Source organism: Callithrix jacchus, chromosome 7, assembly GCF_049354715.1.
Source record: "Callithrix jacchus isolate 240 chromosome 7, calJac240_pri, whole genome shotgun sequence".
Classification (NCBI taxonomy): domain Eukaryota; kingdom Metazoa; phylum Chordata; class Mammalia; order Primates; family Cebidae; genus Callithrix; species Callithrix jacchus.
Window position 1 is genome coordinate 84,283,824 of NC_133508.1, and position 16,512 is coordinate 84,300,335.

Below are 16,512 nucleotides of genomic sequence, written 5' to 3' on the forward strand. Positions count from 1 at the left end.
CTAGTGGCCAAGAACAATGGAAATGGACTGGGGTAGCTTATTGATAAGAGAAAGAAAGCCAAATGTTTTGAAAAGGTTCTGATTATGTCTAGCATATTAAAACAATTCAAGATTGGTACTTGGGAATTTTTGCCTCATTTGACTGAATGAGATTCTATGCTGGCAATATTTCTTGCTGCCACCAGGTAGTGATAGTGTCTAAAATAGCTATGTGTCCAAACTATAATCTTTCTTCTGTGGCCAATTTTTGTGGCCAGCGATTTAGGCACTGTAGCTAGCCAGTTACTGTCCCTTCCCCTCCATTAAAATAGAAATATGTACTATATTAAGCAACATTTCTGGAAGCAGTGTAACACAGTGCTCAGTCTGCTTTGGGCCATGGTTCTGGCTGAATTGAGTAAATTTGCTTTCTCACCTGATGGTAGGGAAACAACAGTAGTGCTTTCCAGGACTATGATGTAGTCATCCCTCAGTATCTGGGGGTAGACTGATACAAACATCCACAGAAGCTCAAGACCCTTATATAAAATGGCATAATGTTTGCATATAACCTGCACATATCCTCCAGCGTACTTTAAATCATCTCTAGATTACTTATATACCCAATACAAAGTAAACGCTATGTAAATAGTTGTTTTAAACATTTATATTATTTTTGTTATATAGTTTTAAAAAATTTTTTATTTTCTGGAATATTTTTGATCCACTGTGGGCTGAATCTGCAAATAGGAACCCACAAATAATGAAGGCTGACTGTATTTTGTATTCGTAGAATACTTCCCACCTTACCAAGGGCCCCTCTTTGACCTTGCACCTTTAGGTGCCTACATACCCCGGTGTAAGGTTAATGTTTATAGCTCAGCTGTTAGTTGTGTTGGGCAGGGAGTATAGTTTGTAACTGGACTAACCTCTTACATTGGTAGATTTATTAACCCATACTTACACAATAGTATTATTTATTAGGCATTAAGCATGTACTCAATACCCATTTCAATACCAGTTTCAATCCTCACAGCAACCCTAGGAAGTCAATATCATTATTATTCTCATTTTACAAAGAAAGAAATCCTCAGGGTTGTGGGAAGATTAAGAAGACTTGCTTAGCTCGCTGGGCTCAGTGGCTCATGCTTGTAATCTCGGCACTTTGGGAGGCCAAGCAGGCATATCACTTGAGCTTGGGAGTTTGAGACAAGCCTGGGCAACATGGTGAAATCCTGTCTCTACAAGTACCACCACCACCATCACCACCACCACCAGACGTGCTTAGCAGAGTGCCTGGGACGTAGCAAGTGATTATTATTTATAGGGTGTATTATTACAGATGAGAAGCCGATAGCTCAAAGGGCCAGCTGGGGAGATAGGCCTATAAACTGAGACATATAAAGCAGCAAAATACAGGAGACTGGATAAAATCACAGATGGGCTGGGCACAGTGGCTCATGCCTGTAATCCTAGCACTTTGAGAGGCCAAGGTGGGTGGATCACCTGAGGTCAGGAGTTCAAGACCAGCCTGACCAACATGGTGAAACCTTGTCTCTACTGAAAACACAAAAATTAGCTGGATGTGGTGGCAAACCTGTAATCTCAGCTACTTGGGAGGCTAAGGCAGGAGAATCACTAGAAGCCGGAAGGTGGAGGTTGCCGTGAACTGAGATCATGTCTCTGCACTTCAGCCTGGGCAACAGAGTGAGACTCCATCTCATAAAAAAACACAGATGAAGGGGCAATTAATTCTTCTTGGGGAGGCATCCAAGAAGGCTTCACAGAGGAGGAAACATTCTAACTGGATCATAAATGACAAGTGGGGATGGTGGCGTATGTTGTTCATTCCATTTTGCTCTTTTCTTCCTTTTAATAACAGAAATATTCCTCCCATATTTAGCAGGACACATGGCCACTTAGTTAGGTATGATAATTATCATCCTTTCATGTAGCTAGGTGAAGCCGTGGGACTGTGTTTCTACACTAACTGAACGTAAGTGGAAGTCAAATCACTTGCCACCACTTCCCATGGCTGGAATGTGGCCATGGTGTGGGTGAACAAGTTTTGGCCATAAGGAGATGGTAGGGCAACAAAATAGTATGAACCGGAGCCCCCATATGAGCTTGGTGAGCACACCTGCCCCATTCACCTTGGGCCATAAGCCTGTCTCCAAGCCATTGCATGAGAGGTGCATAAACTTCTACCCTATCTGAACTACTGTGGTGTTGGCTCTTTTGTCTGAAGCTCATTATTTAGCCAGAAGCCTAAATAGTGTACCAGGTTAAAAAAAAAAAAGGAAGACTTCTAAGGCAGGAGAAACAACATGTCCAAAGACATTAAGAGTGAAATAAGTTAGTTTTAGGAAACATTCTCATAGGATTTTTTTTTCTTTTTAAGGCTCAAATGAGATAATAAATGTATATAAAATGCTTAGCACAGTACTGGGCACATACTAAGTTCACAATAAATAAAAGTCCCATTTTTTTCCTGTGTAATAAATACAAATAACTTCTCAGAGCCTCATCTGTAAAATGAGGGTAATGTTGCCTGTATGATGAAACAGAGATCTGGACCTTTCTACTCTAAAATAGTATGAATAGCTTGGAGAAATTCTACTGGGAGCAAGGTCAAAAGAAAAACAATGACCAAGAGATGAATGAGTACCCTGCCTTTCACTAATTTAAATAATTTACCTTAACAAAACCTCTGGTGCTCTCTATCTCTACACTTTAGCTAACATTGGTCTTGTTCCTTCCTTCTAAAAATATTAGTACTTCCTCGAATGAGTTGTGGATACTCAGTGCTCCAAAGTTTTCATAGGCAGATTTCTCAGGGATTTCTCCTCCTGTTCTCCTAACTCCTGCTCGCCTCACAAGACTGTACCAACATCACATCTCCTGGGGCTTCCCTGACCTTCTGGACAGATATGCCTGATTTTCTTTATGCAACAGGTACTCCACTAAGCCTTACACTCTCTCTTATTGGTTTAGATGGCTGCCCGACTGTGAGCTCTTCCAGGGTAGGGAGCATGCATGTTTCATTTTTGTTTCCCCAGCACCTGGCCACGGTAGCTGTTCAGTTCTTATTACTGAATATGAGGTGTTCTTGGGCAAACATGTAGGATCATTTAGATTGTGTATATGTGGGAGGGGGTGGGGGGAGGAGCACAGAGGATTTCAGGGCGTTTCAAGGGCAGATGTAAAAAATGAACACGGTTTCTCATCCACACAAGGCTGGGACTTTGACATTTAGACATTATTAGGGGAAAAAGAAGAGGCAGTCTGTTAGAATGGAAGCTATCTAGTTTAAGAAACAGGAGGCCTGACTTCCCTCCAACCTTGTTCAGGATTCACCTGTGTGACCTCAGTGAGTGTCCTTCCCTCTCTGAGCCTTATATTTTGCCATTCCGTGTCTGGTCTTCCAGGAATCTAGGCGTCCTTCTGCTCTGAGATTCCCAGGGCCCCACTGGCCTGGGGGAAGAGAACAGGGTCGGCTCTCAGGCCCCATGAGGTGGTGACCCAGAGTTGACACTGGTCACCTCTGCCGTCTCATCTTCTAACTCTTCTTCCTCCCTCTTCCCTCTTCTCCCCTCCTCCTTCCCTCACACCCACTTCCTCCATCCTCCCTCTGCTTCCCCCGTTATCCTCCCCATCCTCCCCTTCCTCCGCCTCCTCCCCTGGCTCCTCCCCTCCCCTTCAGGGACTGGGGGGGTGGGCGGGGGAGGCGCGCTGGGTGGTCCGGCGGCCGGGGGCGGGCGGTAGCCTGCAGGCGTAATTGGCATGCACGCCGTTGTAGCTGAGACCGCTTAATAAAGCATTACATATCTCACCGCTTCCATATTTCATTACCTCACGCGGAGCCTGTGAGAGGGCCCTAATGGGAGTCAGCTGTGTTTTTACTTTCTGTTGTCGGCCGGGACGGGTTTCTCTGCGGATTCTTTGAAATGAAATAATGTGATGCACGCCGCGATAAGGGCTGGCCTGTAATGAGGCCCAGGCCGCCGGGCGGCTGCTATTGCTCCAGGTGTCGCGTATTTGGGCTCCGAGGACGCGGAGGAGGAGGGGGCGGCGCCGGAGGAGCGGGGAGGGTGAAGTCGCGAGGGGCAGGGGGTGGTAGAAGGCGGAGGCAGGGGGCAGCGGGCGGGCGGAAGAGGGGAGGAAGGAGGGGGCGGCGGGCCGCGGCAGGCTAGGAGGGAGGAGCCAGAGGCAGAGAGAGGAGGGGGACAGTGGCGGCCTGGAGAGCCTTAGGAACCCGGGTTCCAATCCTACTCGCCAGTGTGAGAGAGCGTTTGCCCGGCGGCGCGGGTGGTGAGACCCAATACGCATCTCACGGGGTTGTGTGCAGGTAAATGAAGGGGGTTTGTAAATTGGAAAGGGCACATCACACATAAAAGGAATCATTTACTGAGAGAGAGGAACCGACGCCCTTTGGGCGTCCCCTGTGGGCATGGCAGCTGCCAGCTACTACATTGAATTATCCCAGCAGCCTCAGAATTGTTACCTTCCCTTTATAGAGGAGGAGACGGAGGGTCAGAGCAGCAAGGGGCTGGCTCCAAGGCACACAGGAGGAGGCTGAGGGCAGCCCTAGGCAGGTAGCCAGATGGCAATAGAGTTGGAGGAGAAGTTGGTCCACTGCCCGCTGACTGGGCATCCCTGGCACCCCCCTCAAGGGGCGCTGGCCTTTCTCCTCCACCCTACTCTATGGGCCGTTGCCTTCCACTCTGGGATGGAATGGGGTGCAGTGCAGGAGTCCTTGCAGGAGGGGCAGTGGCTGGCTATGGGGAGAAGGCCTCTGGAAGGCCCCTGTTTTGAGCATGTCCCTCTGTTCAAAATCCCACAGCTGCAGTCCCTTGAGTGTGTGCTTGCTCTGTGTCCATTCTGTCTTTTTTTCCAGGAAATAATGCTCTTTGAGGAGTCTTGTTGTATCTCCTCAGAGTCTATCAAATCCACCCACTTCTTGACCTCCCTCCTGGCACTGCCCTGGGCCAAGCTTCCGGTCCTGCTTGGGGCACTGTAGGATCTTTCTGAAACGCTGACCCACGCCGCTGTCCTCCAGTATCGGGCTCTTCGACGCTCCCAAGGGATCTGGCTTCCCTAGCATGCCGCAGCAGGCTCTCCCTTCCCAGACCTTCGAGCCTCCCCAGCTCCTCAGCTTCATCTTTATCACACCCCATCCCTGCCCCTGACAGACTAGGTGACTGGCCTTTCCCTGAGTACATCTCTCTGGACACTGGCTCATGCTGTCCGCTCTGCTTAAAATGCTCTTCCCACATGGAGCCACCGTGGGAGTTCTGCTCTATCTCTAAGACTCAGCATGATGACTGCGCATTTTAGGAAGGCTTTAGGCATTCCAGGAAGGCTTCTTGCCATGTGCTCTTCTGCTTCCAAGTTGTGTATGCTTTCTTGCCTCACTGAGCCTCAGTTTCCCCATATGTAACATGAGAGAGTTGGGGGCTGATCTCTGGGCTGCACGGTCTCATGAATGTATAGGGTGGGTTAGGTGCCAGTTTCCTCTTGATAGAGAGACATAGTTTGAGTGTGTCAGCATGTTCGATGATAACCATATTATATGTGCCTGCCACATGTCATGTGTCATATTGGTGCTTTATATGCATTAGATACATGATTGCTCCGGGTTATGCTGCAGTAAAGGGGGAAGCTGGGATCAGAAGCGGATTTTTCTGATTCCTGAGCCTGTGTGTAGGTGTGTTGAGCATATGCATATGTGCTTGTCTCTCTGTGTGTGTACATGTAAACTAATGGTACCCAGTGTGGTGGCGCTTTAACCTTCTCAAAACCTTCTCACTTCCAGGAGTCCTTTGAGGTAGGTGGAGAAGGGGTTATGTAGACATAGAGAGGTTGGGCTGTTGCCTTAGTTACACAGCAGCTGGGAGGAGAAGCAGGGTGTGGAGCAGGAGGAGACACTCCTCTGACCCAGAAAACCAAGTGTGATGCTCTCAGTGCAGGATTTTTTGCTCTTCAACTTCAGCCTAACTTTGCCAGCTTTGTTTTCCAAATAACCCTCTTTACTGCATCCTAACTTTCTGTATATAGGGTCTGCTTTGGAGCTTTTGCTTAAACTGGTCCCTACATCTGGAATACTCTTTCCCAAAGCCTGTCTGTGGACATTTATTCTTCCTTCAAGACCCAGCATAGACCTCCCTCTTCGCAGAAGCCCGCAGAACCATCTCGTTCTTTCCCTGTTTCATGCTCTGCATACACTTCTCTTGCCGAGCTTGGAGTGTCAGCTTGGAGCACCCTTGTTTCAATACCATGAGCTCTGAGGTCAGAGGCTGAGTGTAACTTTTGGCCAACAGAGAGCTGGCATGGAATAGGTATTTTGGATATGCTTGTGAATGCCTGGCCAGGCAGGATGTGTTTTGAGGCTCACTGCATATGAATGTAAGTCCCTGCTCATTGAAGATGCTTCATATATGGCAGCTAATAGTATTGTCTTTTTTTTTTTTTTTGATATGGAGTCTTGCTCTGTTGCTTAGGCTGGAGTGCAGTGGTGTGATCTTAGCTTACTGCAACCTCCACCTCCCAGGTTCAAGCCATTCTCCTGCCTCAGCCTCCCGAGTAGCTGGAACTACAGGCACACATGCCACCACACCTGGCTAAATTTTTTGGGTTTATTTGGTATCTTTAGTAGAGACAGGATTTCATTGTGTTAGCCAGGAGAGTCTCAATCGCTTGACCTCATGATGCACCTGCCTCGGCCTCCGAAAGTGCTGGGATTACAGGCGTAAGCCACCACACCCCGCCAATATTTTCATTATTTATTACTGTGCTTTTGCTTTGGGCCAGGTTTGATATTGCAATCTGTATTTCATTTAATTCTTACAATAACTTACAATCCCATCTTGCCAGTGAAGAGACTGAGGCTAACTGATACAAAATAACTTACCCAAGACTGTAGAACTAATCAGTGTCAGAGCCAGGACTAAAATTCAGTTCCATCTGCCTCAAAAAGGAGTCTGGGCCAGGTATGGTGGCTCACGGCTGTAATCGCAGCACTTTGGGAGGCTGAGGCAGGCAAATCACCTGAGGTCAGGAGTTAGAGACCAGCCTGGCCAACTTGATGAAACCTCGTCTCTACTAACATACAAAAAGTTAGCCGAGTGTGGTGGCGCGTGCTGGCGCGTGCCTGTAGTCCCAGCTACTCGGGAGGCTGAGGCAGGGGAATCACATGAATCCTGGAGGCGGAGGTTGCAGTGAATGGAGATTGTACCACTATACTGCAGCCTGGCAACAGAGCGAGACTCCATCTCACAAAAAAACAAAAAAAGGAGTCTGTCCTTTTTGCACACATCGAATGGATGTGATTGCAAATGCCTTGTGCTCTGTGTGCCTGTCAAACAGGGCTGCTCTGTTGATTAACATGCAAATGATTTTTTGAGAGAGGGCTTAAGTGTAGTTCGGTCTCAGCCAGCCACAACTGAGATTTGCAACCCAAGCCCTAGTCCTCAGCAACCATTCTGCTATCAGGTTTTCATCTCTAGAGTGATTGACAGGTATTTTTTTCCCTCCCTGACCCAGAACGCCAGGCCTCCAATACTACTGAAATGTTTGCACAATCTTGAAGCATTTATTTAAAAGTTGCTTTTCCCCAAAGGGTCTGGCCTCAACCAGATCCTGAGCCAGATCCAAAAAAACAAACAAATCCTATCTTTACAAGCTCCTCAGCTGGGCTTCGTGGGGCGGGTGGGGGTGGGGGTCCCCTGGGTCCTACCTTTCTTTGGCTGGCTGACAGGCCCGCCCCGGGGCGAGGAGACTGCCTGCCTGTTTACAGCTCTTTCCAATTCACAGGCCAAACAGGAAAGCGAGGAGGGGTTTGGGAAGGGGGCAAATGTCAGAAATCACAAATCATACAGTTGCTCCTCAAAGCAATAGGTGGTGGAGATGTTAATGGGGATGTGGCTGGGCTGGGCTTCTTGAATGCTCATCAGTGACACAGTGGACTCTAGCTACCACTTTGCAGGTCCCAGCATCAATGACTAAGCTCCCCATAATCTGCATAGAGTTATGGATCAGAGGGGCAGTGATCCCTCAGATGGGTGTCAGAGGACCTGAGTGCTATGCCTGCCTGGGTCTGCATTGCCAGCCAGGCCTAAACTGGTGTACAGTGGGGTTGCCATCACTGTTGCTTGGAAAAGTCCCTTCTTCTTTCTGGCCTCAACCATCGTGGCTCCATGAGGGGCTGATCTCCAGCTCTGGTATTCTCTGTCTGTGAATCATGTCTGTCCAGACTTTTGGGCAAAGCAATGGGGAAGAGAGGGAACCCCCACTCATGGAGGGTATTTTGTGTGCCCATATGGTGTTTGACACTGTCTGGAGGTTGTCTTGTTTACTTGGCACAACCCCCCTGAATGGTCTTTGCTGTGATTCCTTCCTGCATGTGGGGAATCCAGGGCCAGCATGGGAACTCAGGATCCACCTGGCTCCCTCCTCCCTGTCTCCTGGTATGCCCGGCAAAGCACTGACACCAGGTTGGACAGATGGCCTGATTTAGAATGAGGTCTAGAGTGTGCAGAGTGTGGTGTGGCCTTCCTTGTGTGCCCAGGAGTGGGACCGAGGTGAGGCAAGGGCTCTGCAGAAGTGGAGACCGAGGCCTCGAGAATGGCCGTCTCTCACCCAGCTTCTCACAGTCACTGAGGAGCCTTCTGGTCACAGAGGGGCACACTGAGGCCTGTGGCTGGGAAAGCTCAAGCTAGCTCCCTGAGATGCTGCTGAAGATATTGGGCCCAAACACTTGGATTGCTTTTTTCCAAAGACCCCTAACGTGCAGCCCCACTGCAGGGTTCCCACTGGGCATTATCTGCTCCTGCCATTGGCTCTCTGCTGCCTACTGGAAAACACCAAACTCTTTAATGGCCTCTGTGCTCACCTCCTTGACCCAGTCAGTACCAAGGCCACTTAAGCCATGTCTGAGTCCTTACATGGACAAGGCAGTGCCACACCTCTGCCTCTACCTTCTAGAATGCTTCCTAGAATACCTGCCTTGAATACCTCCTGTGTCACCTTAGCAAGTGACTTAGCTTCTTCAGACCCCAGCGTCCTCCTCTATAAAAGAAGGACCTTATGTAGTAGTGGATGTGCAAGTGCTTTGTGACCAGAAGGCCCAAGCTGGTGTACCTTGGGGTTACTATCACTGTTGCTGTTTTCAGTGGGCTGTTGTCAGTCTGACCAGGAGCTTCTGTTGAGTGACCCATTGATTGACTGGCTTCTTCTCTTTGCCCCAGCCAGATCTCTCTGTGAGCTGTTTGTGCTGAGTTTGGGGTGGGAAGATGCTCTCAAACAGCTGGTATGGGCCAGGCTGGAAACTCTAGGAAGAAGCAAATCAAAGAAATGATTTGCTGGGAATATACCCAAAGGAATATAAATTATTCTATTATAAAGATACATGCATGAGTATGTCCATTGCAGCACTATTCACAATAGCAAAGACATGGAATCAAACCAAATGCCCATCAGTGATAGACTGGATAAAGAAAATGTGGTACGTGTATATCATGGAATACTATGAGCCACAAAAAGGAATGAGATCATATCATTTGCAGGGACATGGATGGAGCTGGAAGCCATTTTCCTCAGCAAACTAACACAGGAACAGAAAACCAAACACTGCATGTTCTCCCTCATGAGTGGGAGCCGAACAATGAGAGCACATGGACATAGGGTGAGGAAGAACACACACTGGGGCCTGTAGAGGGAGCCGGGGAGGAAGAGCTTTAGGATAAATAGCTAATGGGTGATGGGTTGATAGGTGCAGCAAACCATTACGTTTACCTACATAACAAACCTGCACATGTATCCCAGAACTTACAAAAAAAGAAGGAAATGTTTTGCTGTTGTTTCCTTACACCCAGTGCCCAATCCATTGCCTGCGTGTAACTGGGGGACAGCCTGGAGGAGTGGAAAGAACAGGCCAAGTTCTACCTCCCTGCTGCTGGGACCCCACAGGGCTGGGGCCATGTCTGACTTCCCTGCATCTCCAGAGCCCAGAATGGAGCCTGGGACTGAACAGGCACTCACTAAGTGTATGTTTATGTATGAAAATAATCTGGGGAAAGTTATCTCAGTACTCTGAGCCTCAGCTTCCTCATCTGTAAAATGGGGATGATAATATTACTTAACTCATAGGTTCTTGTGAGGATTAAGAAGAACAATCTCTATAAGGTACTTAGAATAGTGCCTGGCATGTAATGATAATGCTGTCATGTACTTGGAGAAACAAAGGCTCAGATAAGGTAATTGCTTTGTTCAATATCACACAGCTGTAAAGTGGGAGAGCTGGGAATGGAATTTAGGTTCGTGTAACTCCAGAATCTCAGATGTTGACCACTATTGTCTGTTACCTGATATAGAGACTGCTGGTTGACCCACAGCATCCACTTCCTCCCTAATAGAACTGTCAAATTTTACTTAAGCACCTTGCCATCTAGAATAAAGACTGTGTTTTCCAGCCTCTCTTTCAGCTGGATGTTGAATTCTGGCTGATAACAGAAGTTAGGTGTGAAACTCCAGGAACTCTCCTTGAAGGGAGTAGACATGCTGTTGCCCAGGCTGGAGTGCAGTGGCATGATCTTGGTTAGCTGCAACCTATGCCTCCTAGGTCCAAGTGATTCTCCTGTCTCAGCCTCCTGAGTAGCTGATGGTTGGGATTGTGACCTAATGTCTGTAGCACCAGCCAGCAGACACCTCAGGTCATGAAGTGACTGCAGGAGAATGAAGCCACATATTGTACAGCAACCAGGCAGCAGGAGCCTGCGTCCCTGACAATGTAGGATCCATTGTATCAGCCTGTTTTTGAAGTCAGAGAGAAAAAAAGTTTGATGTGTTTAAGTCTCTTATTTTGGATGTGAACGTAATCCTAACTAATTCACTGTTGTTTCTCAGTGGTAGACTTTCAACAACTAGATGTGCCCTACTGTAGTATTGCTCAGACTGCAATGTTATGAAAATCATCTGTTGTCTTTGTCATGAGAGTGAGCTCTGCAGTGGCAGGGACTCTGATTTTTCTCTGCTAAATCTCTATGAGTAGTCCTGTTGCAGGCACCCAGCAGGTTAGTGGCTCTCTACTGTGCCAGCTGAGCTGAGCTGGAGCCCTGTTTCCCAGACATCCTTCCCCTGCATAGTTCCAGGTTAACAAGGGCTGCAGGAGATATTTTGCCTGAGATTCAGAAGGTGGCAGTGAAGTAGCAGCCATATTCTTTCTGGGCTGGGAAAGTCAGTGTGGGGACCTGAGTTCTTGCTCTTGATTGCTTCTCTCCTGGCTTTCCTGGTTGGCCTGGGGCAGCAGCCAGGGCCCTCTGGCTCCTCCAGCTCTTACCCCATCTGCCTCTTCAGCTTCGCTGAATCCTGGGCTGGGTACATGTGCAGCTCCATGTACCTTGGCTTCTCCAAGAGGACAGCCATCATTGAAGTTAGAGGCTTAGGGTGGTGATAATGCTTGTGGGTGCCAGTTTGTCCTTGCTTCTACTTCATATCATCTTCCCTTCTTCACTGCTAGCCCAGTGGTCCTCACATGGAAACATGTGAACTATCTAATCGGCTCCCACACTTGCATAAGACCAATCACTAAATAAATATTTTTCTTTCCTTTTTCTTTGATACAGTGTCTTGCTTTTTTGCCCAGGCTGGAGTGCAGTGGAATAATCATGGATTACTTCAGTCTCAACCTCCCAGTCACAAATAATCCTCCTGCCTCAGCCTCCTGGGTAACCGGGGTTACAGGTGAGTGCCACCACATCCCTCTAATTTTTTGATTTTTTGTTGAGATGGGAGTCTCACTTTTGCCCAGGCTGGTCTCAAACTCCTGGCCTCAAGCAACCCTCCTGTCTTGGTTTCTCAAAGGGCTAGTATTACAGGCATGAGCCACTATACCCTAAATTTCTTATTCTGTGTATCTTCTGGTTCTTTCTCTGATTGATGCATAGGCATTCAATATGTACTTACTAAATGAGTTAAGAAATGATTTATATGATTGGCCTCCTGGTATATGGCATCTACTAATGAATGTCTATCTCTTTCTGCTTGGAGACTGGAGTAGGTGGGAGAAGGACTTGGGCTCAAACTCTAAGACCATATGTTTCCCAGCCCTTTTGGCACAGCATGTCTATCTGTGTTCAAGTAGAGTTAGAATGGGCCCATGAGCTAGAGGGAGCTAAGAGAGAATATAAGGAGGAGACTTAGGGTGATATTTTGGTTGGCCTGGATGTAGGTCTCAGTCACTGTGCTATGGTTTGGCTGGGTCCTCACCCAAATCTCATCTTGAATTGTAGCTCCCATAATTCCCTTGTATTACAGGTATTACAGGAGGGACCCAGGGAGAGATAATTGAATCAAGGGTGCGATTTCCCCCATACTGTTCTTATGGTAGTGGATTAGTCTCAATGAGATCTGATAGTTTTATAAGGGAAACCCCTTTTGCGTGGCTCTCATTCTCCTCTTGTCTGCCACCATGTGAGATGTGCCTTTTACCATCTGTAATGATTGTGAGGCCTCCCCAGCCACTTGGAACTATGAGTCCATTAAACCTCTCTCTTTTGTAAATTGCCCAGTCTCAGGTATGTCCTTATCAGCAGCATGAAAACAGACTAATACAGTAAATTGGTACCAGAAGTGGGGTGCTGCCAAAAAAGATACCCGAAAATATGGAAGCAACTTTGGAACTGGGAACAGGCAGAGGTTGAAACAGTTTGAGGGCTCAGAAGAAAACAGGAAAATGTGGGATAGTTTGGAACTTCCTAGAGACTTACTGAATGGCCTTGACCAAAATGCTGACAATGATAGGGACAATGAAATTCAGGCTGAGGTGGTCTCAGATGGAGATGAGGAACTTGTTGGGAACTGAAGCAAAGGTGACTCTTATTATGTTTTAGCAAAGAAACTGGTAGCATTTTGCCCCTTCCCTAGAGATTTGTGGAACTTTGAACTTGAGAGAGCTGATTTAGGGTATCTGGTAGAAGAAATTTCTAAGCAGCAAAGCATTCGAGAGGTGACTTGGGTCCTGTTAAAAGCATTCAGTTTTAAAAGGAAAACAGAACGTGAAAGTTTGGAAAATTTGCAACCTGACAATACAATAGGAAAGAAAATTCCCTTTTCTGAGGAGAAATTCAAGCTAGCTGCAGAAATTTGCCTAAGTGAGTAGGAGCCACCAAGACAATGGGGAAAATGTCTCCAGGGCATGTCAGAGATCTTTGCGGCAGCCCTCTCATCACAAGTTGGGAGCCCTAGGAGGATTCATGGGCCTGGCCCAGGGTTCCTCTGCTGTGTGCAGTCTAGGGACTTGGTGCCCTGCATTCCAGCCACTCTAGCCATGACTAAAGGGTGCCAAGGTATAGCTCGGGTTGTGTCTTCAGAGGGTACAAGCCCAAGCCTTGGCAGCTTCCATGTGGTGTTGAGCCTGTGGGTGCACAGAAGTCAATAATTGAGGTTTGGGTATTTCTGCCTAGATATCAGAGGTTGTATGGAAACACCTGGATGTTTAGGCAGAAGTTTGCTGCAGGGGTGGGGTGCTCATGGAGAACCTCTGCTAAGGCAGTGTGGAAGGGAAATGTGGGGTGGATGTCTTCATACAGAGTCCCCACTGGTCTAGTGGAGCTGTGAGAAGAGGGCCGCTGTCCTCCAGACCCCAGAATGGTAGATCCACCGACAGCCTGCCCCATGTGCCTGGAAAAACTGCAGACATTCAACGCCAGCCAGTGAAAGCAGCCAGGAAGGAGGCTGTGCCCTGCAAAGCCACAGGGACAGAGCTTCCCAGTACCATGGGGACCTACCTCTTGTGTCAGTGTGACTTGGATATGAGACATGGAGTCAAAGGAAATCATTTTGGAGCTTGGATGGGGCCTGTAGCCCCTTTGTTTTGGTCATATTTCTCCCATTTGGAATGACTGTATTTACCCAATGCCTGTACCCCCATTGTATCTAGGAAGTAACTAACTTGCTTTTGATTTTACAGGCTCATAGATGGAAGGGACTTGCCTTGTCTTGGAAGAGACTTTGGACTGTGGACTTTTGAGTTAATGCTGAAATGACTTAAGACTTTGGGGGACTGTTGGGAAGGCATGATTAGTTTTGAAATGTGAAGACATGAGCTTTGGGAGTGGCCAGGGTGGAATGATATGGTTTGGCTGAGTCCCCACCCAAATCTCATCTTGAATTGTAGCTTCTGTAATTTCCTCAAGTTGTGGGAGGAAACAAGTGGGAGATAACTGAATCATGGGGGTAGTTTCCCCTATATTGTTCTTGTGGTAGTGAATAAGTCTCAAGAGAGCAGATGGTTTTATAAGGGGAAACCCCTTTTGCTTGGCTTTCATTCTTCTCTTGTCTGCCACCATGTGAAATGTACCTTTCAACTTCTACTATGATTGTGAGGGCTCCCCAGCTATGTGGAACTGTGAGTCTGTTAAACCTCTTTCTTTTGTAAATTGCTCAGTCTCCAGTATGTCTTGAATGGCTTTGACCAAAATGCTGACAATGAAATTCAGGCTGAGGTGGCCTCAGATGGAGATGAGGAACTTGTCAGGAACTGAAGCAAAAGTGACTCTTGTTATGTTTTAGCAAAGAAACTGGTAGCATTTTGCCCCTGCCCTAGAGATTTGTGGAACTTTGAACTTGAGAGAGTTATCAGCAATGTGAAAATGGACTAACACATCATCTCTGCCCCAGAATGGGCATCCTCAAGTCTGGGGGACCATCTGTTTGTCTAATCAGCCTTTGAAGAATGGACAAGAAGGAATACCTGAAGCTAATGCCTCTGACTCTCAATCTCATCCTCACTTAGGGGACTCAGGAGATGTGGATGCCTCCTTATCATGCCCCAGGAACCCTCCACTAGCTCCCCAACAGCCTTGTGATAAAAGTCAAGACCCTTAAATCTATGTACAAGACTTTCTGTGACCTTGTCCTTGAACCCCAGCCAGCACAATAATGTCCCACATCATTTAGCCTTAACCTCAGTGAAATTGAATGAATCAGATGTGCAGGTCTATGCACTATACGTTTTTTAAAAAAAATTTTTTTTTTTTTTTTTTTTTGAGGCAGAGTCTCGCTCTGTCACCTAGCCTGGAGTGCAGTGGTGCAATCTTGGCTTACTGCAGCCTCCACCTCCTGGGCTCAAGTGATTCTCCTACCTCAGCCTCCTGAGTAGCTGGGATTACAGGTGCCCACCACCATGCCTAGCTGATTTTTCTATTTTTAGTAGGGATGGGGTTTCACCATATTGCCAGGCTGGTCTCGAACTCCTGACCTCAGGTGATTCACCTGCTGTGGCCTCTCCAAGTGCTGGGTTTACAGGCTTGAGCCTGGCCTATGCACCTATACGTTTTTATCTTCAGTTATTCTGTGCCATCAAGAGTCTCAGTTTTTAAGACTGATTTTTCTCCCAGATCAGGAGACTCTTCTTGCAGGTGGGGGAGTCAAGTCCAAAGTTTTTTTTCCCTTAAGGGAAGAAGCTGTTTGTCTATCTGTCCACCCATCTATCTGTTCATCTACCTGTCTATCCAATCGCTTATCTATCTTTCCAGTGCTCTCTGGTTCTACTCTGGGCCAGGCCCTGTGATTGTGCTGAGAACCTTAGAGTGATCTCCAGCAGCTCACAGTGGGATAGATAAAGATGATGCAACTAGACAACAAAAAATATAAACACGTAAGTGCCATCTTGAGAAAAGTCAAAAGCCATGGAGGCATAGAGGATGTCCCAACCCAGCCATGGGGTCAGAGGAAGCTTCCTAGCAGAGGAGACATTTGAGCTGGCCTCGAAGTACAAGAAGATATTAGCTAGACAGGGAAAGCATGAAAAAGTCATGCAGAGAGTATAGCATGTGCAAAGGCCCAGAGAGGGTCAGATAGCATGTTACACTGGTTGAAACTATGTGCAGTAGAGGTGGTTGAGGGGTGAGAGAGAGGTCACAGCTAGAGCCTTGTCCAGATTTCTTGCCCTGTGAATCTGCTCCACGTTCTTCTGGAAGTGGGCAGGGAGGAGGTACAGACGGAGGCCCCGCAGAGCCAGTGCGGCCTGTATTTAGCAACTGGTGCTAAGTTCAAGTGAGCACTCACTAGGTGCAGGGGTTCCTTGGGCAAGAGGGATTGGGTGGCTCAGTTTCAGGCCATCTCCTCAAGCAGACGTGCATGAGCAGATGAGGCACAAACTGCATAGATGGGCAGATGTGGTCGATCTTGATTCTGTGTAGACAGGTAATTTTGGACAAATCACTTTCTGAGCCTCAGTTTCCCATGGCTCAGTTGGGAATATATCATTTACCCTAGAAGGCTGCTGATGACATTGCTTTTCTCCCTTTCTGTTCCCTTACAAGAAGATTCCAAATGGTCACTCTAGATGAGGCCCAAGGAGATCCCCTTGGTACCCAAACTTGCTTTCCCCAGTTCATTTTGGTCAGAGTGTCCAAAATATGGTTCTGAATGCATCACCTGCTGCTTGTGGAAAAAAAGCACACATTTCTTAGTAAGGCATTCAAGAAATCGAAAACTTTTTAATATAGTCTCCACCCCCATTCATCCATCCAG

At 47.4% G+C, this 16,512-nt stretch overlaps 1 long non-coding RNA gene across 3 annotated transcripts in view; it reads left to right on the plus strand.

The window, feature by feature from the left end:
• The first annotated feature begins 4,190 nt into the window (after window positions 1–4,190).
• LOC128928160 (uncharacterized) overlaps window positions 4,191–16,512 on the plus strand; it is a 195,250-nt gene continuing 182,928 nt past the window's right edge. For all 3 annotated transcript variants that reach the window (XR_008472876.2, XR_008472877.2, XR_008472875.2), the window contains exons 1-2: window positions 4,191–4,327; window positions 11,601–11,718. This is a non-coding gene — a long non-coding RNA (uncharacterized LOC128928160). The remainder of the gene's footprint in view (window positions 4,328–11,600; window positions 11,719–16,512) is intronic.